Consider the following 7,049-nt stretch of genomic DNA (forward strand, 5'->3'; position numbering starts at 1 on the left):
CTGGGCTGCTGTGAGATGGGGAGGTTGGTGGCCCTGCATTGGTGGGGAGTTGAAGCTTCATGATCCCTGAAGTCCCTTCCAATGTGGGCTATTCTGTGATTCTGATTTTATGTGAGGGGGGCTGACTTCTTACACAGATAGACAGGGATAGGATAAGGGCGAATGGATATAACCAGAAAGAAGGGAGGCTTAGGTTAGATGTTAGGATGAAATTCTTCACTCAGAGGGTGGTGGGAGAACAGGCTGCCCAGAGAAGCTGTCAATGCCCCATCCCTTTAGGTGTTCCAGGGCAAGCTTGAGAGTTTCCTGGTCAGCCTGATCTAATGGTTGGCAATTCAGCTCACAGCAGAGGGGTTGGAACTAGATGATCTTTGAGGTCCTTCCAACCCAAGTCATTCTGTGATTCTGTGATCTTCTGGGAGGGTTAGGGAGGGGTGCATCAGGGAAACAAGGCGGTATCGGTATCGCAGCCAAGGGTGAGCAAGGGTTAGCCCAGGGAATTGCTCAGCTGTCAGCATCACCTCTGTACTGGGGGCAGATCATGGAATGTATAGTTAGAATGACAGCATGGCTGGGTTGGAAGGGAGCTTAATTCCCTCCCATCCCCACCCTCTGCTGTGGGCTGACTGCCCCCCAGCTCAGGCTGCTCAGTGCCCATCCATGGTTTCATCACCCCTAGGGATGGGGGCACCCATAGTTCTGAAGCTCTGGGTAGCAGAGCTGGGGCCTCACTGCCTCTGGGGAAAGAATTTCATGGAATCATAGAATGATAGAATGGCCTGGGTTGCAAAGGACCATAATGGTCATCTAGTTTCAAACCCCTGCTGTGTGCAGGGCTGCCAATCAGCAGACCAGGCTGCCCAGAGCCACATCCAGTCTGGCCTTGAATGCCTGCAGGGATGGGGGTTTCCTGCTCGCAACCTAAATTGCCCATCTTTTAGTTTAAAGCCATTCCCTTTTGTCCTATCACTATCAGATTGTGTGAAAAGTTTTTCTCCCTCCTATTTATCAGCTCTTTTCAGGCACTGGAAGGCCTCAGTGAGGTCTCCTCGCAGCCTTCCCTTTTCCAGGCTGAACATCCCCAGCTCCTTCAGCCTGTCCCCATACAGAGGTGCTCCATCATCTGAGCATCCCCATGCCCTCCTCTGGACCCCCCCCTCCCCCACTTTTCCCCCTCCCTCTGAACACTGTCCCCTCCATCTCGTCTCAACTGCACCACTCAGCTTAGTGTCATTTATCAGCAGCTGAGGAGGCTCTCAATCCTGCTGTGACATTGAAAATGCTGTTACAGAGCACTGGTCCCAAGGTGGAGCCCTGTTGTAATGCTCTGGGACAGGGAGTGGGGGTCACCATCCCTGGAGGTGCTTCGTGGGGATGTGGCACTGAGAGACACGGGCAGTGGGAATGGTGGGGATGGGTTGGGGATCTCAAAGGTCTTTTCCAGCCATTATGATACTCTGACACAACACGCCATAACCGTTTGCACACCGCAGGAGTATGCAGGACCATGCAGGGACGGAATGAGTTCAGACTGACGCTGCTCCTCGGCCCCACAGACGGGACATCGCGACGTGGCGCCGCACACCACCCACCGCCCGCCCTCCGCGAACCGATTGGTTTTCTGCTTCCCTTCTCGCTAGCTGATTGGTCTTCTTCTCTCCCTCTTCGCAAGCTGATTGGTTTTCCTCTACGTCCATCAAACCGACGAGGCGCCATGTTGAGCGTGGCTGCGCGGTTCCCGCCTCGCGGCGGCCATGTTAGCCGCAGCACTGTGGGGGCTGTGAGGGGGGCGGGTGGTTGGCGGAGTTCATCGGAGCTCAGCGCTGACCGATCCACTTTTAGGAGCTCTCGGCCGGTATAACGCTGACCCTGTCGGCTGTAGGATCGGTGCAGGGACTCGGCAGGGGCTCATCAGCCCCGTGCTCCATCCTGGAGCCTGAGAAAGGGACATGGTTCCAGTCCCAGCCTAAGAGAAGATGCGAGAAACGGTGCTAAAGCCGCCCTGCTGCGTGGCCCGAGCACTGCAAGTGGTATTTGTTACGTGCACAAGTGGTTGCAGGGGCAGGACTGGACCTTAGCCCTCAGCAAACATCCACGTTGCTGTTCTGGGGTCAGCTGAGTTTGTGCTGCCAGTGGCTTGGAAACGAGGGAAGGTTTCAGTATGAGGCACTCAGGCCCTGCTGCAGGCAGGCGTTCAGCTGCTGGGAAAAGTGAACACAAACTGCTGTGGTTTGTTTTGTTTTAAGGCTGGCTGTAAATCCTTGCTGCCAGCACTCTGACAACAGTTTGTATCTCTGTGGCTGCTTCTTAAAGTAGCTTAAATGGAAATGCTGTAGAAATGATGGACTGGATGAGGAGCTACGAGATACGGTTTAGTGGCTTGTGGTAGTATTGGTAATGGGAAGATGGTTGGACTAGATGATCTTGTAGGTCCTTTCCAACGTTGTAATTCTATGATTCTATGAAAGAAGGAGCCTTCCCTGGTAGGTAATGTGCTTCCCACTGAGAGGTGAGGTAGGCAGCAATGTCTGCCTGGCATTCCTGGGTGGGAAGAGTTGGCTTTAACGTGGCCCTGTGCTACCAAACCCAGTAGTCTGGAGGTGGCTTAGGAACAGTCGTCCCTTCGCAAACTGCTCCTATCTCTGCCACTCTCCTTAATGTGCTGCCCTACCTCTTCTTTGTCAGGCCACCTCCAACATAAGACTTGATTTCACCTATGCTTTTACTTGTGCCTTTCCTTCCTGGTCCCAGTTTCCCATTTTTTGGTGTCACAGGTGCTTCTACTTCTAAGCCCAGAGCTGTGCTTCATGGGCAGCAGCTGCCTGGCAGTGTGGTTTCAGATCAGGATTTAATGCAGTGCTGATTGATCGCTGCTCCGATTGCTTCTGGCTGGAGCTGTCGCGGCTCATGATAGATTCTCTCGCTCTCTTTTTCCAGATCATCAGTGTTCATTGATATAGCAAGCCTCTCCACTGCTGACCAGACTCATACATTTGCCTCCTGCTTTGAGATCCACCTTGTCAGCCCCTGTTCTGCCTTTCTGAGTGAGTGGAACTTCTGACGCTCCTGACATGCTGGATCTGTGTCTCCATTGCAATCTAATGCACAAAGGGAAGACAAGAAAGGTGAGAGAACGAGGTCCATTCAAGAACACAGCCTAGATGGGCTCTGTACTCCATGTGAGGCTATTGGCACCTCCACCTTGTCAGCCTTGGGTGGGATCTGCACCATCTTTGCATCCAACCTCCATGCCTTGCAAGGATGCAGGCTCCCAGATCTGAGCTGTGTTTTTCTGGTACTTCCTGGACACGACAGAGCTGCTGATGTGGAACAGACATTGTGCTGCCCTTTAACCTCACCTCTGGAGCCCCAGGTGTGGCCACCTTGGCAGTTACAGCCATTTGATAACTCCAGGTGCTTTGAGCAAGGAGCAGTGGTAGAGTTTGAGCTGGGTTCAGTCTGACTCTCCCCTTCAGGGAAGGCTGTTTTTCCTTCTGTGAACTCTGAAGCCCAGACCACACAAAAAGTCAGTGCGAGTCTTGTTTATAAGCTCCCTTCAAGTGTTGAAAGGTCTCACTGGAGTCCTTTCTTCAGGCTGAACAAGCCCAGATCCCTCAGCTTTTCTTTGCAGGAGAGCTGCTCGGCTTTCTGAGCATCTCTGTATCAACTGCACAACTCAGCTTGGTGCCATCAGCAAACTTGTTGGGGGTATGCTCGATCTCACTGCCTGTGCCATTGATAAAGATGCTGAAGAGCATTGGTCCCAAGATAGACCCTTAGAGGACAGCTCTATCACTGCCTCCACGGGACACGGAGCCATTGGCCACAGCCCTCTGGCTGCAGCTGTCCAACCAGTTGTTTATCTGTTGAATAGTTCAGCCTTCACGTCTCTCCAATTGAGAGATAAGGATGTGGTGCAGGGCCATGTTAAATGCCTTGTGGAAGTCCCTCTAGATGGTATCTATCACTCCTTTGTGCAACAACGCTCTCGTTCCATGATAGAAGACCACTGGGTTGGTCAGGCACAGGCTGCTCTTGGTGAAGCCATGCTGGATGTCTGGGATCACCTCTTTGTCTTCCATGTGCCTTAATATGGCTTCCAGAAGGATCTGCTCCATGATCCTCCCAGGCTCACTGCTCTGTCGCTCCACAGATCTTCATGTTTCCCTTTCTTAAAAACAGTGAAGATGTTTCCCTTTTACCAATCACTGGGGATTTCACCCGACAGCCATGACAAAGAGCGCAGGTTTGCTTGCACTAGGGATAGTTTAAGAAGAAAAGCTTTTAACATCAAGTTAGTTCTCTAGATCCAAGATGTAACCTAATGTAGATGAGGTACATCTCAATTATGTGCATCAGCTTGTCACACAATTCCTTCCTTTTCCTTCACTTTACACAACTGAGTGAGCAGTGATGATTGAAAAGGTTTCATGCTATTGCTACATAGCTGCCAACTGGTGTTCCAAATTTTGTTAAGTATTTCTTTTGCTCGTTCATTTTTAGCCTGAAAAGGCTCACGGATCTTGCATCTGAGTGCTATCAGAAGGTCTGTGTCATTGTTACCTGTCTTCAGAACTCCAAAGATTTTGACTGCTGTCAAGAGTAGAAATTTGGCTACCAGCCTTGGAATTTACTACAGTGGAATCTTTTAGCCACTTGTTCAGCAGAAATTCAACAGAACATCAAATGGAGCAAAATCAGATTTGACAGACTGTTTCCTTCTTCATAAATGGCTCCTGTAACTGAAATAACTTTCAACACAGCTCTGCTTGATTGTAGGAACTCACACCCTAATGCCACCCAGCCATTATGGCCGTGCCTCATCACCCTTTCAGCCATCACCTACTAACCTGGGGTAGCAGTGTAGGCTCTGGGCTGTATTTTCCTCCCTGAAGGTGGACATCAGCATGTGGTCAGCAGCATCAGCCGTGGCTCAGCGCCTCCTGCAGCTTCTCAGCCTCATCCATCAGCCAGTAGAAGCAGGCAAGTTCTTGCTTCTCTGGGCCTGATGGTGGGATCCAGGCACTTGGCCTTTCCCAGATCCACAGTGGCCACATCTGTTCTGGCTTCCTGCAGATGCAGCCCCTGCCTGGTGAGTCTCTCACCCTCATCCTCGGTCTTTTCCCTGTTCTCAAGCTCAGTCTCATGAGCACTTCTGTTGTCTGTGTCTGCAGCAGCTCCCATATGAAGTGTGCTGGCCAGATGGTGCGGAATCAAGTGTGCATGAAGTAGTGCTGGTTGGTGATGCACAGTACAACGAAGATAACATAGGAGCAGCCAGCCTCTTCGCTCTGAAGGTAGACATTGGAGCAGTTGTTGAACATGAAGGTTTGGAAGAGGACCATCGTGGTGGTGAAGTACCTGAAGAGCTGCAGGTGGGACTCGCAGGAGAGGCAGCGCATGACTGCAGTGCACGACTACAGAGAAGATGGCAAGGGTGACAGGTTGCAGATGCAGAGTGGTCATGAGATGCTGATAGGAGTTGGCTGAGGCCTCGGCTGCAACAGAATGGCTCTTGGCAGTTTTTTTCCTGCTGGCTGAGCGTGTTCTCTGTGAAAACCGGGGGCCCTGTCTCCAATTTGGATGTGCTCCAGCTTCTGCTCCCAGAAGCTTCTGCTAGTTCTTGTCATGCCTTTCTTTGACTGATGAATCATTTCATAGCTAGGTAACTGAGTACCTGCTGAGACTGTCTGTTTCCAGGAGCATAGCCTGCATTTATTATTATTATTATTATTTTTTTTTTTGGTGACTGCTAGCAAAAAAAACCAAACCAAACAACCCAAGGGTTTGAACTGTTACTTTCCACTGGTGGGAAACCAAACCCAAACCACCCCTCCTGTGTGCTGTGCTAAAAAAATATCCTCAGAGGTCTCTTCTTTCTCTCGGGTCTCCCCCAGATACTGAGAGGAGCCATGAGCAGGCTTTGCTGGAGGGGTTATTGCATGCATCCTCTTCTCCTTCATTGCAGATTTCTCCCTGTCACACGGCAGTGTGCCCTGTAATGGCTTGCTGTGGTATGTAGCACAAATGCTGGCAGAGATGATGCTTGAGTGGTTTGCAGCCTACCCACGAGGCTGCTAATTGCCCCTGCCCCTTCTCACTCAATCCACTCTGTCGTGCTGTGCAGATGAGCAAAGTGGTCCTGGGAGAGTTGGGATAAAGCACGTGAAAGTCTCCAGTTCTTTTCTGGCTTGTTTGATTACAGAAACAAGAAAAGCATTTCAGTTCAACTTGGAATAAAACAGCCTCTGATGTGCTCAGCTCCTGTCTTCTGCAGTGCTGCTTAGGACAGTGCGAAGTCCCTGCAGGAGTCAGTGGACGATCGCCTGTGGCTTCAGTGAATGGAAGCAGATCCCTGAATTGCTTTATCTCAAAATCTCCTTTCATAGACCTGCCTCAGGCTGAAGCTCCCTGGCAGACAGTGCAAAGTGTTGCATTTGCCCATTATAAAGAGATGCTGAGACCGAACAAAGCTTTTGGACAGAGCAGTGATAAAAAGGATTGTCTTTAGCAGTCGAGGTTTGTCCCTGGTAGAGAGCACCTGCTTTTCCTGGATCAACGGGGAGGATTTCTGAATCCATTTTGGTATACAGGCAAGGACAATATATGTGTTTGAAACGATGCTGAATTTGTCTGAGATCCCTGCTGGACTGGATTATTCTTTCCCATCGTGTAGGAGAGCAGCTATAATGACCAGTGTCACGGTGATGTGCAAGGGAGGAAGGCTCCCAAATGCCAGGTGCAAAGCAGAACGAGAACTGCCTATATTAAAGCTTATTTGCATTTAGCCAACTTATTAAATGCACTTTTTTTTTCTAGGCAGTTCAAGGACTGAAAAATGCACTTTAGATAAGCAATTAATCATATTGAGGGAATACAGATTAAATGATCAATAATAGAAAGCGTAGAGCATTTGGTTTCCAAAGCACCTCATTGTGCACTTGGATTGTTGGTGCAGTTTCATAGAATGACAGAATGGCCTGGGTTGCAAAGGAGCTCAATGCTCATCCAGCTCCAAGCCCTGCTGTGTGCAGGTCGCCAACCAGCAG

At 50.2% G+C, this 7,049-nt stretch overlaps 1 long non-coding RNA gene across 2 annotated transcripts; it reads left to right on the plus strand.

The window, feature by feature from the left end:
- The first annotated feature begins 1,745 nt into the window (after positions 1-1,745).
- On the plus strand, positions 1,746-6,946 carry LOC122167772. 2 transcript variants are annotated; one of them, XR_006171092.1, is made up of 3 exons: positions 1,746-3,125; positions 4,504-5,092; positions 5,175-6,946. It is a non-coding gene; the product is annotated as an uncharacterized LOC122167772 (long non-coding RNA). The 2 variants fall into 2 exon arrangements; XR_006171093.1 differs by having other exon boundaries at positions 5,178-6,946.
- The last annotated feature ends 103 nt before the right edge of the window (positions 6,947-7,049 follow it).

The sequence above is a fragment of the Centrocercus urophasianus genome, unplaced genomic scaffold, assembly GCF_019232065.1.
Source record: "Centrocercus urophasianus isolate 14NV4802_14NV808 unplaced genomic scaffold, USGS_Curo_1.0 seq_387, whole genome shotgun sequence".
Lineage (NCBI taxonomy): Eukaryota > Metazoa > Chordata > Aves > Galliformes > Phasianidae > Centrocercus > Centrocercus urophasianus.